Source organism: Arabidopsis thaliana, chromosome 4 (assembly GCF_000001735.4).
Source record: "Arabidopsis thaliana chromosome 4, partial sequence".
NCBI lineage: Eukaryota > Viridiplantae > Streptophyta > Magnoliopsida > Brassicales > Brassicaceae > Arabidopsis > Arabidopsis thaliana.
In genome coordinates this window covers 4,316,039-4,340,444 of record NC_003075.7, presented here as the reverse complement: position 1 = coordinate 4,340,444, position 24,406 = coordinate 4,316,039, and the positions used below count along the sequence as shown (strand labels likewise).

The 24,406-nt window shown below is 38.0% G+C and overlaps 6 pseudogenes across 6 annotated transcripts; 2 read left to right on the top strand and 4 right to left on the bottom strand.

Annotated features, from left to right (window-relative positions):
• Positions 1-1,319: 1,319 nt before the first annotated feature.
• Positions 1,320-3,808, bottom strand: AT4G07522 (annotated as a pseudogene; the record flags this gene model as incomplete). The annotated part of the gene is made up of 1 exon: positions 1,320-3,808.
• Positions 3,809-6,275: 2,467 nt separating this feature from the next.
• Positions 6,276-6,947, top strand: AT4G07521 (annotated as a pseudogene; the record flags this gene model as incomplete). The annotated part of the gene is made up of 1 exon: positions 6,276-6,947.
• An 824-nt stretch (positions 6,948-7,771) lies between these two features.
• AT4G07519 lies at positions 7,772-8,530 on the bottom strand (annotated as a pseudogene; the record flags this gene model as incomplete). The annotated part of the gene is made up of 1 exon: positions 7,772-8,530.
• A 2,993-nt stretch (positions 8,531-11,523) lies between these two features.
• Positions 11,524-14,218, bottom strand: AT4G07518 (annotated as a pseudogene; the record flags this gene model as incomplete). The annotated part of the gene is made up of 1 exon: positions 11,524-14,218.
• Positions 14,219-15,249: 1,031 nt separating this feature from the next.
• Positions 15,250-19,070, bottom strand: AT4G07517 (annotated as a pseudogene; the record flags this gene model as incomplete). Its single annotated transcript has 1 exon — positions 15,250-19,070.
• Positions 19,071-19,493: 423 nt separating this feature from the next.
• On the top strand, positions 19,494-23,405 carry AT4G07516 (annotated as a pseudogene; the record flags this gene model as incomplete). The annotated part of the gene is made up of 1 exon: positions 19,494-23,405.
• Positions 23,406-24,406: the final 1,001 nt, after the last annotated feature.

Here is a 24,406-nt window from a genome sequence, read left to right as displayed (position 1 = left end):
AATGAACTTGGATCCGGCGGCTGATGCGAAAGATTCGGCGTCGGCGGAGGTTCGTCGTGTTGTTCGTCGGCGGAGGTTCGTTGTGTTGTTCGTCGGCGGAGGTTCGTCGTCAGAGAAGAGAGAAGGAGAGAAGAAAACTTTTCGAGAGAAAAAAGGAGAAGAAGGAAATAAAGAAAGAGAGAGAAAATTTTGTAATTTAATGAGATGAGAAAGATTTTTTGAATTGAAATTAAAATACATAGTGTGAATACACAGTGTGAACGCATAGTGTGAACACACAATAGTTATTATGGTAATAAAAGTGAAATGCGGGCCCAGACAAAATACTACGCATTAGCCATAGTTGTGGCATAAGTTATTCAGTTGTCCCGTACTCAATTTATTTGTACTTTGTTGAAGTTTTAGTATTTAGAGTTGGACTTCATTAAGGGAATTAACTTTTAGTTGGAAAGATGATATAATATGTTTAATAATAAGATATCATGTTTTAGTTATATAATTTTCCAAATATATGCGTTTTGCCATGTTTAATGCAAGATGGTCCAACCTGATACAATGAATAACATTTAATGTAAGAAGCGTTTTCTGAATTGATGAGTATAATATGTTCAATTGTTTTTTAGATTGTATGATAATTAGTATAAGTGATTAATAAATGTTCCAGAACAATGTATAGAAAGATTTTCCAAGTATGAAACTTATTCTTTATAATTATGAGAAAAATTAAAAAATTACCTCTTTTTTAATAATATCATATTTTAGTAGATAAAACAGATAAACTGTATTTGTCTCATAAATAGTAAAAATATATTAAAAATACAATTTCTTAAAAATTGTCATTTAATATATTAGAAATAATTATAGTTTTAATTAAAAGTAGAGAGAGGTGTATTTTTCATTAAAAAACCCATAAACTGGATAGTTTTTCATAGAAAAACCCATATTTTTGATATAATAAAAATATTTAAATTAAATTAAATTGAAGCAAATTTAAGTAAAAAAAAAGAATACTAAAATTATATTTCTTTCTTATATATATAGGATGGGTTTTATTGTAAGAGATAAACATGAAAGAACTAGTACATACGGTACAAGTACAAGGTACATACATAATAACACTTAACAAAATTCCAAAGTACTTAAAAATGAAGCAATAGTTCAGACGACACAAGTACACGGTACAGACATAACAACACAATACTTAAGAAAATTCCAAAGTACTTAAAAATGAAGACATAATACATGAAGCAATAGTACATACAACACAAGTACACGGTACAGACATAACAACACAACACAAAATACACATTTAATTATGAATCGGACTCCTCGGGCTGCAACCACGCGTTGATATTAATCCCAGGCTGAAACTTGTTGTTAGTCCTCTTTCGACGACGTTCCCCTGTTGATGGAAACCGGGTTTCTTGATTTCTCCCCGGTTTAGTTGTTGTATCCGGCGGTAAGACTATCAATTGTCTTATCTCATCAGAAATAATCCAAACTGATGAATGTGGGACTGTATAAATGGTTATGTGGTATGCCAATATCCACATATTCATATGGTAATAATGCGAAGTTAGGTCTTCCATTTCGAGACCATCTAATATCCATTCGGTCCCCACAAAGTTTCGGGCAGCGGCAATCGCATGTACACACGGGTACTTGTCAACATCAAAACGTCGGCAAGAACAAGTTTTCCTTAGCAAGTCAACAGAATAAGACATACCACCTTCGTCAATGACGCTGTATTGACGTTCAAACCTGTTAAGCTCGGTGACCGGCATCGTTTTCGCAATTGGGCATAAGGAGTGTATTTCGTTCTCCACAACCGGCACAAGACCCCTTGTTTCAGAATATTTAACAGACTCCTTCCTATGTTTGTTAAACCATTCTGAAATTTTCTCAATTATCGCATCAAGCAAAGGTAAAAGGAAATAATTCCTTGCACGCTCAAACGTACTGTTCAATGATTCACACGCATTGCTCGTGTCTATGTTATACATATCCCCTTCAAAATAGCACCTAGCCCAATTTTCCACAGGAGCCCATCGATCCAAATACGTACCGACATTAGGAAATCTTCTCCTAAATCGAGCATACTCTCTCGTGAACTCAAACTGAGTATAAACATGTGCGCATGCAATGAAGTTAGCCGTCGCTTCTTCCTTATCAGTTTTCACTCGTACTTTAACGTTTTGAGACAAATGCCAAACACAATGGCCATGTCTCACGTTTGGAAACACTTGCATAATTGATTTGATGATGCTCTGATGTCTATCACTCACAAAAACCATGATGTCTATCACTCACAAAAACCAAACCTTAGTTCATCTGGTATAACTGTTTTCAGCTTGTTAAAGAATTACGACCAACTAGCATCGTTCTCCCTATCAATTACAGCAGACGCAATGATATAATTGTGATGATTAGGATCTTGGGCTGTTGCGAAAACTAGCATACCGCCGTATACGGTCTTAAGAAAAGTGGCATCCACAATAACAACTTTCCTCATAACTTTGAACCCTTCAATGCAAGCACCCAAAGCAACGAATAAGTACTTGAACTTTTGTTGTGCATCCACTTCCACATATGATATTGTCCCGGGATTCACCTCCTTTAATACGTGCAGGTAAGAGTACAAGTCGGTGTAGCTTTTCTCAGGACTACCACGCACATCACTAACGTGTTGTCTTTTCCCTCTCCATGCGGTAGCATACGAGCAATGCAAACCCATTCTTCCCCGAACAATACTCATTATGCTTTAAGGTGGTGGAGTTTGAAACTCACCTGGATAATCCTCATGCAAAATAGACGCGATTAATCGTGGTGTGTCGGTATGTTTACCATTGCCTGAGTTCTTATTAGACCGCTTGCATGTGTGCATCTTCCTGTGAACTCTAACACTAAAACAATCTGAACTCTTTACTTTTGCACATCGTAAATACCATCGACAACCTGTTGTTTTAGATTGCCGACATCGTAACATGAGTCGCTGTGGATCTGACGCTATAGTTGTGGTCGCAAAACAATACTTATTTGCAGCTCTCTTAACCAAATCTTGCACGGCCTCCTTAGAAACAAATTCTTGGTGCAATTCAATCCCCGTTCCATCTTCCCATTCCGTAACACTCTGACTTTTCTCACTACTCTGACTTCCTTCACCAACACATGGAAGCTCATAATACTCAATTCTACCATCAACACCATTATCTTCAGCAACATCCATCCGGCTATCCACATGCTCCCTATCTTCAATAACTACATTCTCTATAGCCTCTTCAAAAACCCGGCTATCCGCATTCTCAATAGCCTCTTCTACACTATTAGCCTCTTCAATAATCGGTTCATCATTCACACAATTACCTCCTGCAGTTTCTCCTCTAAAAATCGTCACTACTCCACCATTCTCTACATCAAATGCATTCAACTCCTCATAATTAACACCAACTGAACTTCTTCTCTCTACCCTTGAAATTTGTTCCACCCTCTCAGATTCTTTATTTACTACCTCCACGTTCAAAGCTGGTCTAATTCTCTTAGCATTCACTACCGTTAGATAACTTAAAAAGGCATCATCATCTACAATAGATGTCTGTCTCTGAGATGTGCATAGAATATAACTCAATTTCACCTTCCTTGAGGTTTCATCTATTCCAATCTTCTTGCATATCTTTTCTACTAACATAGAGTATGTTACCTTTGACGTGCTCAACAATACACCACTTAAAGAATTGTTTGAAATCCACTCATGCTCTTCTGAATAATACCCATTGTCAAATTGTATGAATGTGTGCTTGTTCTTCATCGTCTCCTGTAATTACAAATAAATTATAAAAACACAATTACGTAATCATTCAGATTTAGAAATAATTGTACCTATATTATAACTCACTAATACCATTTGTACCACCTGTCCTATTGTATCTCAATAAAACACTTGTACCGCTTATACTATTATATCTCAGTTTTACCATTTGTCCCAGTTCGTCAATTCTGGGTTTCACAAATCGTAAATTTCGATTGAACACTCACTAAACTCTCTGATTCAAAACGATACAACAGCCCAGAATGAACAATACAACAATTTTATGTTATTAACAACTAACTCCAACAAGAAATTCACATTAATCTACATATGAAAACGAGATCGGATTTACTTTTGCCGTTGAAGAGGAAGCTCACTTTGGGAGCAGATTATCGGCTTGGAAGCTACGGCTATCTTGGAAGCTAACTCGCCGGTGAAATTAGAGCTCAAATCGCCGGCGAAATCGAAGCTCAAGTCGCCGACGGCGAAGTCGGAGAAAATCACGTCGGCAGGAGAGTAGGTTCGCGATTTTGGTAACGGTCGTTATTCTTTTCTTTTTTACTAAATGATTTACTCTTTATTTTGAAATTCTCCCTCAGTTATTCATTAAGGAGAGAGATGTAATTGCACATGCTCGAGTGGTACTCAGAATAAAAGATGGTACACCAGAATAGTTTTTCCAAAATGATGGCAGAATAGAACGTGGCTTGGTTATATCTATATCTAAACACATCGATATATTTTTGGGCAATTGACAAAAATAGCACAAAAAAAACTTTTTCTTCTAAAATTAGCACAATATTTCTAAAATTCCACAAATAGCACTATAAATTTCAATTAAACTTAACTAAAATATAAGATAGAAAATAAAAATGAGAGCAAACACTAATCTATTATTAAATTGAATCAATTTTTTTTAAAATAGTGGAAATAGATACCCTAAATTGGAAATAGGCAACCCAAATATAATACTACAAACTAATATTAAAATAAAAAATCTCTTTTAAATGGTGAAAATATATACCATAAATTAGAAATAGGGAACCTAAATATAATATTATAAACTAACATAAAAATGAATCAAAATTTCTTTTAAATTGTTGAAATATTTACTTTAAATTGAAAATTGAAAACCCAAATATAATATTTTAAATTTATTTCTAATTTATTTTGGTTAAATTGATTTTATATAAAAGTTGTGATATATTGAAAAAATAAATTTGTGATAAGACTTCTAGAACAAAAACTTCATAGTAAGTCAAGTATTGCTATTTTTGGAATGTGTGCTATTCTTACCCATACAACTTGCTTTAGTGCTATTTTTAGGAATTTCTCTAAATTAATTTCTATGTATTTACTTTAATAAAAAAATGAAAGCAATCTTTCCTAAGATGAATAAATTTCAATTATTTTCTATTTTAAAAACAGAAAAAGGAACATATTTAACTCAATCCAAAAATGATATTGTAAACACTTTTGGTTCTGTTCTATATATATAGATATATAGATATATATATATATGTTTTAATATTTGGCTAACTATATACCAATCAAGGTAATTACAGATTTAGTTATTTTTTGTTCATTTCAAGCAAAAGCAAAACACATTAACTTTTATAAAAAAACAAAATTTGTACTATTTTATCCCAAAAGTCTTTAGAACATCATTATTGATAGTCTCTTAGATTAGTATTAGAATAGTTCTTAGAAATATATATGATTAATTTTGAAAATTTTGATCTTAAGAGTTTGGTTAAGAGATTAAAATTTTGGTGATGCAATGGTAGGTTCTTAGCTTGGAGTTCTTAAGGAAAAAAAAATTATTTAAATATTAAAACTCTTTTAGTTTTAAAAAACTTAATAACTATTACAACTTATAAATTTTGAAACATACATGACATAATAGTTTAACTAAATACGAGGCAAATATAAATGAAAACGATTAGTTAAACTATTGATTTGTGCCCACTTTTTTCCATATAAGCTCGACCAAATAAGATTTCAATTGTTAAGTTCTAGTGTTCCACATATTTTTGAGATTTGAATCATATGTAGAATAGCTAAAATCCACTTGTGAACTTATTCATACTATCAATATGGGTATTTAACTTATCCAAGTATTGAGATAGATTATTAATAAAATCATTCAAGTAACCTCTTGGATTAGCCTGAAATGTTTGAGAATACGAAAAAATATATGTCCACTACATTACATCCTTTAGAGTTATACTAGCGCTTGCAAGAAAATCCTACGTTGCTTAAAATAGCAATGGCCGTTGTTCTTCCACTATTCTTGAGATGTCTATTCGAGAAGTGAAATTAGAAGAACGTCCAAGTCACGTTGGACCATAGGTAAGGCCCAAAAAGCATCATGCGTTTATAAACTATGTATTCAACTATACAAATGAAATATTAAATTTTTAATAAGAAACTTCGGGAGTTGTGGAATCCTAAGGGGATGATGACAGTAATGGATCTACCCCGTCAATTCTTCATGATCAGGTTTGAGTTGCAGGAAGAGTATTTAGCTGCCTTAACAGGCGATCCATGGAGAGTGTTTGGAAGCAATCTCACGGTTCAAGCTTGGTTGCCGGAGTTTGACCCGTTACGTGATGTGATTGCTACAACACCTGTGTGGATTCGTTTAACCAATGTGCCGGTGAATTTTTATCATCCATCTATTTTGATGAGTATCGCAGGAGGTTTGGGTAAGCCCTTCAAAGTGGATACGATGACGTTGAATCATGAAAGAGCTCGTTTTGCAAGAGTTTGTGTAGAAATGAACTTAGCCAAACCACTCAAAGGGACAATAATGGTGAACGGAGACAGGTACTATGTGGCCTATGAGGGTCTGACCAACATTTGCTCAACATGTGGCTTGTATGGACACTTGGTACATACGTGTCCCAGAGTGGTCCAAGAACAGTCAAAGGAGGGTCCTCGAACGGATGTAAGTGAAGGTCCACGAGATTTTTCACAGGGTGTTCCTAAGAAGAACCAATCGGGAAATGATGGTTTCACCATGGTCAGGCGACCAAGTAGGAAACCGGAGAATCGGCCGGAGAAACCGTCAAAGCTGGTAGTGTTGGGGGCCGGAAGTTCGGGCCCAGGTTTGGGAAGAAATCTGAAGGAGATCCGGTGAATGTCACTACAAGAAAACATGCAATAAACGACTTACTAAGTAGTCGATTAGTAGTCGTCAAATCTGAAACTACGACTAATCCACGACTAATGACAGTAGTCGTTATACCATAGTCGATAAGTCGTTGATTTACGACTAAGTTACGACAACAGACCATACAATATAAATTAGTCGTTGAGTAGTCGTACTATAATGGCGACTAATTGGCGACAATTTCACGATTAATAACACTGTACATAGCGTGTGAAACATATAGTCGTCCCATAGTCGTTAAATTCTTCCGACAATGTTACGACTATTTTCCGAGTAAATATAATGAACCCTGGGTATCTTTCAGGTTATCGCAAAATAGTCGTAAAATAGTTTACGACAATATGCCGACTATTAAACGAGTAAATGTAAAATACTAAGGATATGATATACTTAGTCATATAATAGTCGTATACGATTAGGTTATGACTAATTTGGTTTGTCTTAAAATAGTCGGTAATTTTGGTGACTATTTTACGACTACTATATGTCTAATTGGCTACTTTTTTACGACTATTTTGCGACTTCTGATTTTGTCCGAATAAAAATTTGGTCATCGATTGTTGGGTTTCTTGTATGTTGTTTAGTGTTATGGTTTGTTGTTGTTTGTTGTTGTTTGTTATTCGAAATGCTATAAATTATGAAAAGGTATACATATATTGAAAATCAAGTTCAAATACACATAAAAGTATCTTGTTCTTAAACAAACAACTTTATTCAAATAAACATAAGTTCAAGTATAGTGTTTGGAAAGTTAAATCTATGGAGCAGTAGGTGGAGTACTTGGGAGACGCTCAGTCGATATGGAAGAGTGAGTGGCCATGAAGTCCAAGAATTGCGGATCAGTTTGGCGGAGATACTTCTCGACTAAGGACAAGTGTTCGAGTTTGTCCTTTTGCTCAGTTGTGACTCGGGCTGACTCAGCTTCTCGGGCTGCAATCTCAGCATCCCGCTTCTCATTATATGCAGCCTGCTCTTCAATTTTCCGTTGAGCTTCCTGCAGCCATTCTTCTAAGGCTTGAAAGGATGTTGAGTCTCCGGCGAGTTGGCGGTTGGCACTGCCTAGAGTGTCTGATAGTAGGATTTTACTCAATTAATCCCTAAAACACTATCTTGTCGTTGTAGTATTTTAGGATGTCAATCCAATCCGGTGTGATGCAAACAGATGAGATATGATCAGAAAGCTCTAAGTCAAGCCAAGCAGAAAGTTGATTGGTTCTAACAGTCCTAGTATGCAATAACAGAAATGAAATGAAACTAAAAGCAGAAATGGCAATAGCAGGCAAGTGAATAACAAAGCAGAAATGATAACAGGCAATCAAATGGATAAATGATTCCTAAGGATGGGGTAATCGAATAGTGTGGTCTCCTTAATCTATTTAGGCGGTTGACAAAACTTCACAGAAGCTATCCCTAGACAACAAGTTCAACAACAGATTAATTCACTCCCGTGATAGAAATCCTAAAGCAAAGCTAGATACTGACCTAAATCCCTTTAGCGATCTCTAACTAAGCAGGCATTATCGAATCAACATGTTAAAGCCAATACCCTCTCTACAGCAAATCCCTTGGGGTAGAGTCAGATATCTCTGGAATTAATAGGATCCAACGCCCATAAAACGCCTTCTGAGCGCTGGACGTCTGGACTCATATTCCACATTAGCCAGCGAAACAAGCAATAAACGCACCTAATCCAGAAGGGATTCTAGTATTCTAAACTCAACCACCTAAAACGACCAAGTAAACCACAACTATTCTATCCCATCCTCAGAAATACAGTTCACTACTCACACATAATCAAAGGCAATAGCAAAGCAACGATTGAAAACATGATAACAGAAATGACGAAAGACTTAAACGAAAACTGAATATCAAATACTTGAAAGTGAAAATACAAAGTCGCAGGAGAAACACTACGGCAAAGTTGCGAAAATGTAAAAAAGCGAGATAATAACGGATGCCCAATGGAAAACCCTAAGAGGCAGTTTATATAAGCGAGAAATGAAACAAATAAGGAAACTAAATATATAGCGAATCTTCACGTCATGATCCTGCGACCAAATGTGTCATTGGCATCTAACAGGCTGAAATGAGCTTCCTAGTGATCGAGTATGTCATTGATCAAACTGGGCTTCAAGGGCTACGTCTTGCGATCGAGTGAGATGCAGTGAAGTCGAGATTGAATGGTCCAGCGACCCTGTGATCGAGTGCGATCGAGTGGATGTCATGAGGTGGTGATCGAGTGGTTTCTTCGGCTTCTCTTCTCTTCTTTATTCTCAGCTTGTCTGGTTGAGTGCAGAACGAGCAGATAGGCTTCTTGGTGGTCGAGTGGTGATCGAGTGGTTCTGATGGGGTGATTCCTCCGGCTTCGCGATTGAGTGAAACTGAGCTGCTTGCTTCTCTGGGGTTGCGATAGAGTGATTTGCCCTGGCAGGGCTTCGAGGCTGCGATAGAGTACTTTTGCCGAAGGCGTCATTGGGCATTCCGACTTTATGTTCTATTGTTCCTCTGTTTGAACTCCAAAAGCATCCAAAGTACCTGAAAATAACCAAATATGCCATGCACATGCAATCCTAATGCAAAATCGTCCTAAGTATGTAAAAAAAACTAAAACGACTCCTAATGAGATGATTTGTGGATGAAACATTGACAAAGTGGTGAAGAATGAATGCCTAAATCATGCAAATTATAGACATATCAACTCCCCCAAACTTAGTCTTTGCTTGCCCTCAAGCAAACAAGAAGACATCAGCGGAAGGAGAGGTTTGAAGTTGGGGATTCAGAACCAAAGCATGAGATATGACAATTAAGATCAATGTACCGGCTAACAGTTCTAAGATGCGAGGTGATCGACTTCTACTTAGAAACTTTAGCCATGCTCTGTTATGATCCAAACCTACACTCAAATGCACAATGCCTCAAGATCAACCAATCCCTTTAACATTCATTAAGTTCAAAAACATGAAACAAGATATGCATCGCTAGTGAACTCATTTGGCTAATGACAGGTTATGAGACAAAGATGGTCCATTTTTAGTGGTTCAGATTTTAATAGCAGGGGACTCTCAATGAAAAAGGACTGAGCTTTAGAAGAATGCTAAAGGTAAGTGCCAACCTATGCATACAAGAATAGCACCCCTTCTACCCAATGACATAAACCATGAATAACAAGTAGATGGTCCTATATCTAAACCCAATGATGATCCTAAGTCTACCCTTTTGCACTAAAGGCATATTTCGATTTTTTCTTGGATCAATGTTTCTTTTTCTTTTCTTTGGCTCTTGTTCTTAAGGAGAAGCTTTTCTTAAACTCTATGAGTCTAGTCTAGTGAATTGGGTTTTTCTTAAACTCTTATGGCTCTTATAATTTTTTTTTTCTTTTTCTGTTTTTGTTGCCATCTATTTTTTAGAGCATATCTTAACAATTCTATGCTTCCCAAACATTCACTAGACCACAATATGATTTTCAGCTTCCTTCTCCTAAATACTCTAACCCATTTTATTTTTCTTTCTTTTTCTTTTCTCACTCAATCTCAATCCCCAAATAAGTTCCCACCTAGTCCTACCAAGTCCGAAAACGCGGATTGGAACTACATGAGATACTACTCTTGTCGGCTCAAACCTAACACGTTCTACCAAGCTCAATCATGAAAATAGGCCTCACATGCTCTCACAAAATAACATGGCTTGAAAGAAGGATTGGTTAAGGGTGGGGGAACTACTCCAATAATAGAAGCAGCTACTTGGATTAGCAAGAGTGGTGAATAAGTGAAAGAAAATCCAAATATGTATTCTATCCACGAGTTCAAAAACGATGCAAACATGATAATTATAAGTCAGATTCAATTTCAAATTGACAGGAAAAGGTGTCATGACATGCATCGAGTGGTTTCTATAGAACATGGTGCGGTTTTACTTCAAAGTCATTCAAATGCCTCAAAGAACTAATAACTCATTTTAGTGAATCATCATGCTTACAAGGCTATTTCCTCATTATCCCCTATGCATATGCAACAATCATATATGAAACACTCTAGACTCGATTCTAAATGTAATGCAACTAAATGATCACTCTGTTTTTGTGGATTTCATTTTCAAAAAAAAACATTTTTTTTGTTTTTTTCTATGACTTAGATGATATGCAGACTCAAATGATATTCACAAAAAACAAGTCAAATACGTCTTGAACCCTCTCCCAAACTTAAATTACACAGTCTCTTGTGTAATCAAAATTTGTGAAAAAATTCAAGATAAACACAGAAACAAAAACAAAAGCGGTATTTACAAAGTCGCAGGAGAAACATTGCGGCTATGAAAGTTGCGAAAATGTAAAAGCGAGATAATAACGGATGCCCTAGGGAAAACCCTAAGAGGCAGTTTATATAAGCGAGAAATGAAACAAATAAGGAAACTAAATATATAGCGAATCTTCACGTCATGATCCTGCGACAGAATGTGTCATTGGCATCTAACGGGCTGAAATGAGCTTCCTAGTGATCGAGTATGTCATTGATCAAACTGGGCTTCAGGGGCTCCGTTTTGCGATCTAGTGAGATGTAGTGAAGTCGAGATTGAATGGTCCAGCGACCCTGTGATCGAGTGCGATCGAGTGGATGTCATGAGGTGGTGATCGAGTGGTTTCTTCGGCTTCTCTTCTCTTCTTTGTTCTCAGCTTGTCTGGTTGAGTGCAGAACGAGCAGATAGGCTTCTTGGTGGTCGAGTGGTGATCGAGTGGTTCTGATGGGGTGATTCCTCCGGCTTCGCGATTGAGTGAAACTGAGCTGCTTGATTCTCCGGGGTTGCGATAGAGTGATTTGCCCTAGCAGGGCTCCGAGGCTGCGATAGAGTACTTTTGCCGAAGCGTCATTGGGCATTCCGACTTTATGTTCTGTTTTTCCTCTGTTTGAACTCCAAAAGCATCCAAAGTACCTGAAAACAACCAAAGATGCCATTCACATGCAATCCTAATGCAAAATCGTCCTAAGTATGTAAAACACACTAAAACGACTCCTAATGAGATGATTTGTGGATGAAACATTGACAAAGTGGTGAAGAATGAATGCCTAAATCATGCAAATTATAGACATATCAGTGTCTTTCAGACATCCAAGTCCATAAGGATTGCCTCTTGAATCCCTATCTATAGATTGCAAAAATAGAGAGGAAGACAATTAGTGACTGAATGCATCAATGGACTCTAAGATTCTGAATTAGACTACAACATCTTACCTCGAGAAAGATGGTTGTATACTCATCTACTGTGAGATCCCGAGGTCGTGAAGTGCCATCAGAGACAGTAGAAGCTGCAGCCTCCAGTTCAGACAGCTTATCTCTCACATTCTGCTCATAAGTTAGAGCAATCTTCTGCGCCTTCCGATCAACATAAGTGCCATCCCACTTAGTGTGTGTCTCGATGAACACCTCACCAAGATGGACCGGTCTTCCCAATTTCTCTTCCTGCAAACACAGATCAATATCCTCACAAGTCAACAGACAGCTTGAACTGAACATCACACGCAATAGAACTCTAACTTATGATTTGAATGTCACTAAAAGACATGAAAGGATGCTAAAACACTTACCAATTCATCTTGGATTTCTTGATAAGACTTTGGCCCAGAGTAGTGGATGTGTAGACCGAGACCGTTACGGTCAGAGAGACGAGCTTTAGAATAGGTCTGACTCCTTTTCTAGGCTTCTTCTGTGTCCCAATAAGCACACATTGTTTCCCACAGAGTTTCTCCAATCCATGGAGGCTGCTCTCGAGTTCTCCTTGCGGTACTAACCATGTCCTTCAAGCGTCTCTTGACGATCTCATTGAAGTAATATTGGACTATCCCTGTGATTAAGGGATCCCAATGGTGAGTTTTCTTCAAAAAAAGGAAGAAGTTAGTGAACTGAACTTGAGCAGACTATAAAACAAAGACTGAACAAGAGCAAATATATACAGGAAGCTTACCGCAAACTCTAAAAACAGTCTCTCTCTTTTAGCCAATGGCACACAGGACCAATTATAGTAGGGAGCATTAAAGTTTTGAGTAAAGATCCTTGTGATATTTCCAACCAGTTTAGATCCACTGTCGCGAGTAAACCTCCAAGCACATGAACCAATGAAAGAAGTAAACATGTTAAAAAATCCTAACACAACAACAGCTATGAGATTAGACTATAGAACTGAGGCAGATTCACAAGTCTAGTATATTACACACTACACAGGCAGAACTGAGGCAGATTCACAACAGAACACACACTATAGAACTGAACAAGAGCACACAACAATATAGAACTAAGGCAGATAATAAATGTCTATTCCTAAAACATGCTAAGTTCAAAAGTCAACTATGTTCAACAATAGAGCATGAGTAGCAACAGAACACAATTAAGAACAGAACATACTATAGAACATAACAAGAGCATGAGTAGCAACATAACACAATTAAAAGACATCAAAGTCAACTTCCACAATAGAGCATCAAGAGAACACGATTAACAAGAGACTAGATTAACAAGAGAACACGATTCACAAGTATAGAACTGAACAAGGACACACGAGTATTCACAAGAGCACACACGAGTATTGACAAGTCTACTATGTTACACAACACATAACAAACATCCAACAAAGCCCATCATTCACAACTATGTTCCAGGATTCACAAGTCTACTGGTTACACACTACAAAGGCAAATAACACGAAAACAAATTAGAGGAAGAGAGACTTACCACTCGGTTTTTGGCCTGGGAATCAGAGACAATACACAAGTCCATTGCTCCCTGTTTGGCACTGAGAGAATATCTTGCAGAGCCACCGCCGAGTCTTCTTGAAGCTCCGGCAACGTCCTACGAGCTTCCTCTTGGAAGTTGTTCCCTTGAGACGAAGGGTGGCTGTGAGCTAGATTGTCAGTATCTGGCGACTCAGGATCTTGCTGAGCAGGCTCTTCCGACGGTGGATTGAAGTGAACCTCTTTAGATCGAGGCGGAGCACCACCACGCTAAGGTTGAGTGGTGGAGTTCTGGAAGAGTTGTAGTAGCGGTGGATATTCGCGTACTTGGGGGGCTGACGTTGAACGGACAACAGCTTGAGCCGGCTGCGTCGCTGGAACTTGAACCGCCGACGCCGGAGTGAAATTGTATTGCTGAGGGAGATCCCGAGGTTTTGGCGTCGTTGAACCGCCGGCTCTCTGAGTAACATTAGGCGTCGTCTTCCGCTTTCGGGAGCCACCTCGACCGACTTTAGGCATGTTAGATCGACGGAGAGATCTGCTTGGAAGAAGAGAGATCTGTCGAGATCGATTAAGAGAATATGAAGAAGTTGCAGATCGAAGAAATGAAGAAGAGGAATAAGATCAAAGAAGAAGAGTAGGGATCGAAGAAGAAGAAGATCGAGAGATCGAACAAGAAGAAGAAGATCCGAAGATCGAGAGATGAAGAAGATTGAAGAAGATTGAAGAAGTTTGAAGAAGATTGAAGAAGAAGATGAACAGATCGAAGAAGTTTAGGGTTTCAGAGGAAGAAGAAGAAGAAGAGAGATCGAGAGATGAAGAAGAATTTGGCTAAGTGTTAGGAATGAGAAATGATTCGATTTAGGGTTTTCAACATTGTAGTAGTCGCATTGTAGTCGTATTATTGTCACTAAATGATTTGGGTTTGGGCCTCGAAATTCAAAAGCCCAACAACTTCGTCTGTAGTCGCAAAAGAGTAGCAAATCTGTCACCGTTTTTATTAGGTTTTGGCTTCGAGAATTAGAAGCCCAACAACTTCGTTTGTGGTCGCAAAGTAGTCGCAAATCTGTCACCTAAATGATTTGGGTTTGGGCTTCAATATTTCGGAGCCCAACAATTTAAAACGTAGTCATGTAATAGTCGCATAATTGTCACATAGTATATTGGATTTGGGCTTTGATATATGGTAGCCCAACAAATTAAGCTGTAGTCGCTAATTAATCGCATAAGCGTCACTGTTTTTATTGGGTTTGGGCTTCGATATTTAGAAACCCAACAAAGCAAAGGGTAGTCGTTGAGTAGTCGTATTATTGTTACATCTCTATCGGTTTTGGGCTTCGTTATTTGGAAGCCCACCAAATTATAATTTAGTCGCCAAGTAGTAGCATAATAGTCACCTTATACTTTTGAAATTGAAATAATTTTACATATTTAATATTCATGAACAAATTAAATGTTCAATGATATATTATAAAGCATAATTTATTCAAATGTTTTATCAAATAATTAAACATATACTTCACACATTTATTATTCTTCATATTCTACTTCATCTTCGTCCGAGGACGATAAATTACATCGGAATTCGTCTTCTAGTTCAGAATCCCCGACATCGTAATCAAGGATTATTAGGTTTAAGCTTTCTACCGGATTTTCTAATACAAGATCTTCAATTGTAGTGAGTAAAACAGCATCATCATTTCTGTTTGCAAAAGAGTCGGATTATTGTTTTCATATTCTCCAGAAATGTTTCTCCTCGGATTGACTTTTAAAACATTGAGCCAAATGTTCTTCGGTTTCTTTGTATATGGATACGGAATATAACAAACCTGATCTGCTTTAGATCTTGTATACACAAGTTATACATATATCAAACAACAATATTAATAATTAACAGAGAAACATATTTGACCTCTTCAAAATTACGTACCAAGAATAAATGGCTCGTATTTATTGTATTTTCTCGTAGATATAACGTCTACAACGCCACCGTGGCTTCGTCGAGTGCCTCTCCCAATCTTTGGGTCATACCACTTACACTTAAAAAGTGTGATCCTCAAATTGACGATGCCCTCATATTCGAGTTCTATGATATCAGTTAAGGTACCGTAGAAATCCGCTTCATTAGATGAATCAGCGTAATTTTCACCTTTAACACATATCCCATAGTTACATGTCTTTCGTCCAGGGCCGTAATTTTGCGTATGAAACATATATCCTCTTGTGAAATACATTTGCCAAGTTTTGACCTTGTTCAAAGGTCCTTGCACAATTTCTTGAACCCAAGTAGAAAATGGAGAAGTAGTGTTCCAATATGTTACCTAGATAATAGATAAATAATATTAATACATATAAATATGATTCTCACTTTTCGAATGCAAGAAATTTATGTAGACTTACATATTCTTTAACACATAATGATATTCTTCAGCTCTTCTCGCGTAGAGTTCTTGTTCGGACAAGCATGGATATTTCGCAGAAAGACAATCCTCGAACGTACTATATTTACAAACAAAGAAAAATAAATCGAAGTGATCTTAGTGAAAATTTACAAACGAATAGTGATTAAAAATACCTCTCAAATGGTTTAAAATAGTCACAATTTCTTAAAACATATGCATGTGCGCTTTGGTAGTCTTTCTCTGGAAGCCATTCTACATGCATTTCACCACTTGGACGGCCGACGTGCATAAATATGATAGGTACTCCAGGGACATGATATACAGGAACTTCACCTTCATCGAATCTTGTTAACCTGATTCATGTAATTGAATGAAGATCGAAGTATAGAAAATAGCTAAATAAATAAATGTATTTACCTTGATTTTATTTGTATATGATCGGGAAAGTAATGCTCTGAACAGTAAGCAATCTCGTCATTGATATATGACTCAACAATTGAGCCTGCATCATATCTTTTGTTCTTTGCTTTTCCTTTCAACTTTTTGAAAAACCTCTCAAATGGATACATCCACCTATATTGGACAGGGCCACCCAATTCAGCTTCGTATGGGAGATGGATAGGTAAGTGTTCCATAACATCAAAAAATGATGGTGGAAAAATCTTTTCCAAGTTACAGATGATTAAAACTATGTTCTCTTTGAGAATTTGAACGCGACTCGTCTGTAAAGTTCTCGAACATAGGTCCCGGAAAAATGCTCAAATTCCTAAAATATATGTGCAAGTTAAATAATTAGATAAAAAAATGTTGGCAAATAAAATAGTAAGTACTGTACCTGATAAGGCAAGGTGGACATTCCGATCAAGGAGTTCAGCAAAGATAAATGGAAGTAGTCGCTCCATAAAAACATGACAATCATGACTCTTCATGCCTGAAAACTTTCCATTCTCTAGATCTACACAACTAGCCAAATCGCTAGAATAACCATCTGGAAATCTAACATCATGTTTCACACATTGAAATAAACTCTGTTTCGCTTCGTCTGTCAATGAATACGTTGGAAATGGAGCTTTACCATTACTATCAATATGTAAGCCTGGCCGAGAACAAAATTTCTCAATATCCAATCTTGACATGATATTGTCTTTTGATTTATCCTTAACACGCAAGAGAGTGTTCATGATGTTGTCAAGAAAATTCTTCTCTGTATGCATCACATCAATAATATGTCGAAGATTGAGGTCCTTCCAGTAAGACAACTCCCACAAGATGCTTTCTTTGTGCCAATTATGTTCTTTCCCATAGCCTAGCATCTTCTTTTCATGACCGTTCCCACCAACATCCTTCGTTTTTGGTGGATTTACACTAGCCAACCACTCGTAATAAACTTGCTTCCCTGTCAAAGATTCGGGTGGATACTCGCTAGAAACTTCTCTTCCTTTCACAAAGTCTTTTCTGTTCCTACGGGATGGATGGCCATGAGGAAGAAATCTACAGTGACAATCAAACCAGCATGTCTTCCGTCCATTGGGTAGAGAAAAAGACTTTGTACTTTCCATGCAAACTGGACAAGACAATTTATCATGAGTAGTCCATCCTGATAACATGCTAAACGCCGGAAAGTCGCTAATCGTCAACAATAGTACTGCTTTTAGATTAATATTCTAGCTTAATGAAACATCGTACGCATCAACTCCAGTAGACCACAACTCTTTTAACTCCTCAATAAGAGGTTGGAGGAACACATCAAGACTAGCTCGAGGATGATTTGGTCCAGAATTCAGAATTGTAAGAAATAAGTACTCTGTATTCATGCACATACCAGGGGGTAAATTATATGGAGTCAGGATCACATGCCACAACGAATGATTACGAGACATGCCAAATCGATTGAACCCATCAGTACATAACCCGAAATAAACGTTACATGGTTCTTCGGCAAACCAGGGATGTAACTCTTGGAAATATCTCCACTCCGCTGCATCTGAAGGATGATTCATTTCTCCCTCCTTTGATTGGTGCTCAGCATGCCATCGCATTGCCGCAACTGTCTTATGGCTCTGATACATTCTCTGATACATTCTCTTCAACCGGTCCCCAATAGGTAGATACCACATATGACTATATGGTAATTTAGTTCTTCGACGGTTGTCCTTAGGCTTCCATCTTTGTGCGCCACAAAATCGATATTGATCTTCTTTTTCGTCTTCTTTCCAAAATAGCATACAATTGTTCTGACAAACATCAATCGTATGATATGGAAGTTCTAAATTGCGCATCAATTTCTCGGTCTGGTAATGTGAAGTGGTAATCTGGTTTCCTTCTGGTAAAGAATTTGTAAACATTTCGCAAACGGAGTCCACCAACTTTTCACTCATATTATACTCCGCCTTGTTGTGCACTAGTCGAGATGCTAAGGATAACTGTGACTGCCCTTCACGATAACCATCATACAATGGATTATTTGCACCTTCTAACAAGTCGTAGAACTTATTTCAATGGTTACGGACCGGTTCTTCCACATTCTGATAACTATCATCATGATGATAGTTATCATCATACCCCACGTTAAAATTAAATGCATCGTTCACCATATCCACATATGGATCTTCTACAACATTACCCACTTCTTCATAATTCAAACTAAAATACGTCCTATCCGTGTAAGTACTCGTTCCTATATCCATATTCATTTCTTTTCCATGCTTATACCAAACATAATAATCAGGCATAAATCCTTGACTAAACAAATGACTATTAACTCTTCTACCCGAGATAATGTGTTTTTCATTCTTGCATACACTACAAGGACAATGAAATTTACCTCAACTAGTTTGTACTATAGGCTTACTATTAGCGAATGTCATGAATTGCTCAACTCCTGCGACATATTCGGCTGACAAATTCCCCGTCACTTCATCAAATCTCTTGTACATCCAATCTCGATAAAAACTGCCACTACCCGCCATAATTGTAGTTTCCCGCCATTATACAATAAAATAAACTTATATTTTTTTCTTTTAAATCGTTTTTTTTTCTTTGATGTTGTTGTTGTTTTAATTTGTTGGTGAAAGAAGAGTGTCGTGAAGTTTTAATATATCGACGAATTTTTATGACTTATTTACGACTACATGTCGTAGTCGCTCACAAGTTAGGTGTACCTACTTAAAATGCGAAACACGTTTTTCAACAACTTTATGCTCGTTTGCGACTCCTTTGCGACTACAAAAGAGTAGTCATCAAATAGTCGCCAAATAGACGACTAACTAATGTAGTCGGAAACGTAGTCGTCACTTACCGACTACATGACGACTAATTTCTCACTTCAGAAATGTAATCGTTAAATAGTCGTTTAATAACGACTATCGTCCAACTAACCTAGTTAGTCGTAAATGGACGACTACTTCACGACGAATTTTCTTGTTGTTGTATCGTAGTCGTTAAACTGTCGCCACATTGTCGCAAAATAAAACGACTACACATATTGTCGTTTTACGTTGTCGTTTTTTGCCTGTTTTCTTGGTGGATTAGAGGAGGATATGGAATCGGAAGAAATTAGGGAAGGCTGGGAATCAGGCCAGAAAAGGAAAGAGTGTTGCGCAAGGGAAGGCTGGTAATGAGATAGGTTTGCTAGAGAAAGGCAATGGTGGGCCAAGAGCAGTTTTTAAAAGTAAACGGACTGGAGGGGGAAAGCCCATTACATATGTGGGGTCAAAAACATAAAAGCTTGACTAGTAGTAGGCCCACGCGTGCACTTGTTTATGGCCCAGTAAGAGGTGAAGTGGAATTGTCGGCTTCTGCGAAACGACTTCGCGTGGAGAAACAAGTTGCCGGGTGAGCAGGCGGTGCTTTTGCGAATGAAAGGGAGTTAAATTTGGTGTTAGGGAACCCTGAGAGTGGTCGCCCAACTGAGATCGGTCACCCAACTGAGAATACTAGTGAACTATCGGTTTCGATGGTAAAATCAAACCGAGAAATTTCTTTGTAGAGGGAACCGTCGAAGAAGTGGCGGACATGTCGGTGGCATAGCAATTTTCGCCGGCGTTTCTAAGCTTAATTTACATAGAATCAATGAATTGCATACTATGGAACTGCCGGGGGCGAATAAACCCAACTTTCAACGTTCAATTCGTTACATTTTGAAGAAATTCAAGACAAATATCTTGGCTTTGTTTGAGACTCATGCGGGTGGGGATAGAGCAGTCCACATTTGTCAGGGGTTAGGTTTTGATAACTCCTCTCGTGTAGACTCCATAGGTAAGAGTGGGGGCTTGTGGCTCTTATGGCAGACAGAAGTGGGTGTGGTGACAGTGGTGGAGTCATCAGATCAGTATATTCACGCAACAGTGACGAAGGATGCGGAAGTGGTTCACTTAATTGTTGTTTACGCAGCCCCAATAGTCAGTAGAAGGAGTGGACTATGGAGCAGGTTAAAGAACGTGGTTGAAGGGATCACATAGCCACTTTTTATAGGAGGAGACTTTAATACAATTGTGAGAGTGCATGAGAGAACCGGTGGGAATGAGCTTTCTTTGGTGGATATGGGTTTTAAAGGCAACAGGTTCACTTGGAGACATGCTCGAGTTGAGTCAACATACATCGCAAAACGGTTGGACAGAATCTTGTGATGTGGTCATGCGAGGTTGAAGTGGCATGAGGCAGTAGTGACTCATTTACCAATCATGGCCTTGGATCACGCGCTTCTCTATTTGCAGTTAAATCCAGAGGTGTGTGGGATGTTATTAAAACTCGATCTGGAGAAAGCTTATGATCGGATTAGATGGGATTTCTTGGAAGATACGTTACGTGCTTCACGACTTCCTGAATCTTGGATATGGTGGATAATGCAATGCGTTACGGGTCCTTCTATGTCTCTTATGTGGAATGGGGAAAAGACAGAGCCGTTTAGACCATCCCGAGGCCTACGCCAAGGAGACCCCCTCTCACCATATCTCTTTGTTCTATGTTTGGAGAGGCTGTGTCATCAAGTGGAAGTTGCGGTTGTAGGTAAAGAATAGATTCTCATTCACTTTTCTCGTGGGGGACCAACTTTATCGCATATTTGTTTTGCCGATGATCTTATTCTTTTGCTGAAGCTTCGGTGGCTCAAATACGAGTGATAAGAAAAGTCTTGGAACGATTTTGTAACACTTTGAGGCAGAAGGTTAACTTGGATAAATCAAAGATCTTTTTTCAGAGAATGTTCAGCGAGATTTGGCGATGCAAATAAGCGATGTGAGTGGGATTAAGGCAACTAAGGATTTGGGGAAGTACTTAGGCATGCCAGTTCTAAAAACGAGAATAAACAAAGATACCTATGGGGATGTTATTGAGAGAGTTACGTCGAGACTTTCGGGTTGGAGGAGCCGTTTTCTGAGCTTTGCATGCCGTATTACTCACACAAAGGCTGTTTTAATTTCGATCCCAGTTCATGCAATGAGTACAATGTTGTTACCAGCGAGTATTCTTGTGAGACTTGATAAACTGTAAGAATCATTTATTTGGGGCAGCACCATTGAGAAAAAAGCAACATTTGATTTCTGGGAACATAGTTTGTTGGGCCAAATCTGATGGGGGTTTGGGAATTCGAGACACTTAACACATGAACAATGCTTTAATAGCTAAAGTGTGGTGGCGGGTACTACATGATAGGAGTAGTCTCTAGTCAATGGTGCTAAGAAGTAAGTATAGAGTTGGTGAGTTCACGATCACTCTTGGTTGGTGACGAAGAGAAGATGGTCGTCAACTTGGAGAAGTGTAGGGAGTGGGCTGCGAGATGTTGTTCTACCTGGGATTAGTTGGGTGATTGGTGATGGAAAAGAAATACGGTTCTGGAGTGATACATGGCTAACTGATAGACCTCTATCTAAGATGGTCATGCGACAGTTACCAGCTGGTTACGAGGCGACCAAGGCTAAGGATGTTTGAAAACACGGTTTTGGCTGGGATTTTGCAGTTATACAACAGTTTGTGTCACAACACATAAGGCTACAGCTCTCGTCAGTGGTTCTGGATTGCATTCTGGGGGCGAAGGATAGGGTGTCTTGGGGAGGAAGCATCAATAGGGATTTTACGGTTAAATTGGCCTATATGTTTTTAACTCGGGTTTGGAGTATAGTGGTGCCCGAGAGAGTTCGAGCTTTTATTTGGTTACCAGTTATCCAAGTGGTGATGACAAATGTGGAGAGGAAGAGGAGACACTTGAGTGATACAGATTTGTACTCAGTCTGCAAGCAAGGGGAAGAAACAATTATTCATATCTTGAGGGATTGTCCTGCTATGCGAGGAATATGGAGTCGGACGGTTCACATGAGGAAAAGACAAGCTTTTTTTTCTCAGTCCTTACTTGAGTGGGTCTTCAGTAACTTGGGCGATGGAGCGGTTGCTGATGGGAGCCCCTGGTCGACGTTCTTTGCTTTGGTTGGGATGGAAATGGCAATGCGGAAATATCTTTGGGACGAATGCTAAGTGCAGAGATAGAGTTCGTTTCCTTAAGGATTATGCTAAAGAGGTGATCATTGCGCAGACGAGTATGTCTTTACAAAACATGCAGGTAGTTAGAGAGGATCGTTTGATTAAATGGGTGTCTCCAAGGGAAGGATGGTGCTTCCCCTGGGAACCCGGGTCTTGCAACAGCGAGTGGTGTTCTGCGAGACGAGCATGGGAATTGGCGTGGCGATTTTGCTTTAAACATAGGTATATGTTCGGCTCCATTGGCGGAGTTATGGGGTGTATATTACAAACTATACATAGCTTGGGAGATGCGGATTACAAGATTGGAGTTAGAAGTTGACTCGGAGATTGTAGTGGGTTTTCTTAGATCGGGATTAAAGATTCACACCCTCTCTCCTTCCTAGTACGTTTGTGCTATGGTTTTATGTCGCGTGGCTGGCTAGTCTGCGTTTTTCATGTGTATAGAGAGGCTAACTGTAACAACCGGTCCCTTGAGCGGGTCCCACAGGGTGGGTTGTTACACTAACCGCCTAGCAGACGGGTTAGCAAACTATGTGTTTTCTCTTCCTTTAGGTTTTCATTTGTTTGAGGCTAGACCGGATGTGGTCACCTCCATTGTTTTTGAGGATGCGAATGGGTATGCACGCCACGTAATGTTCGTGTTTAAGTTTTATTCTTTTTTAATTTTTAATAATATGCGGGGGACATTGTCCCCCCACCCTACCAAAAAAAAAAACTATACAAATGAAATTCTATATTCTATGTTCTTTGGTAAGATCTATGAGCGTGTATCATCCAAGGGTTCTTCGGTAAGATCTAAGAGGCAGTATCATCTTGATAATCATCCTTAATTTCTTCAGGATTTTCCATCATTTAGAAAAACTGATTCTTTGCAGTTTTATAGGTATATATAGAATTATGGGTATAATTCTTATATTATGTCAAACAATAATAATCTTTTCACTCGAGATTTCTACAGCATTAACGATTTTGAAACTAAACGTACATTGATGGTTCTCTAATCATCCTCTCTAATGCCTCAATCGCTTCGAAAAAACCCTTCTCCTATTTCCTTTGATTCTCCTTCTTTCTCGCTTGTGATGAATTGGTCTAGCTCCACGGAACGTCATAGTCCCAACTTGCAAAATTTTCGAGCAGAATAGTTTAGTTTCAGATTGTAGATGATTCGGGAATTGGGTTTTACTCTGTGGTTTCGATGAAGTCGGGGAGAAATCGGTGAGAAATTGGGTTTTACGATGTTTATGTTTTTGTTTTCCTTTATATTTTTCTTCTATCCACTCTAATTTCAACACCTATCCCGCTCTTAGCTGATTAATTGTCTCTTATATTAGAGACGCTCTTAACAAATTATCATTAAAACAATTAAATTTCTAACTCAATTATCCTAAGAATCAACCTAAGGAACCCTCAAGAATGATGCTCTTAAACCAAAAGCTCTTAACACTAACAACTGCTTTTTGTTTTCAAAATCTACACAAAACTTCGATTCTGAACTAAAGAAAACGTTCTAAAGGCTGTACGAAATCTGTTTCTGTAGGAAACTGAATCATTTCTCTTTTTGAATTTTATAGAAATATTACTTTTAAATTCATGTAATAGTTGTAGAAAAAGTTCATTAGACTCCCAGCCCACAACTAGGCTATCTTAACATTGAGAATATTGAACATTCAATCATTTATTATGTCAAGTTAAATTTGTCGCTACCTTTTTTAATATTTGGAACTAAGTTGCTTGATTTAAAATCTAGTTTTTCTAAATAGTTTTACTTAGTATGGAGTTCTTGAATTATGTTTTTTTGCGTTCATTGATAAAGATCATATCTTTAGTTTTT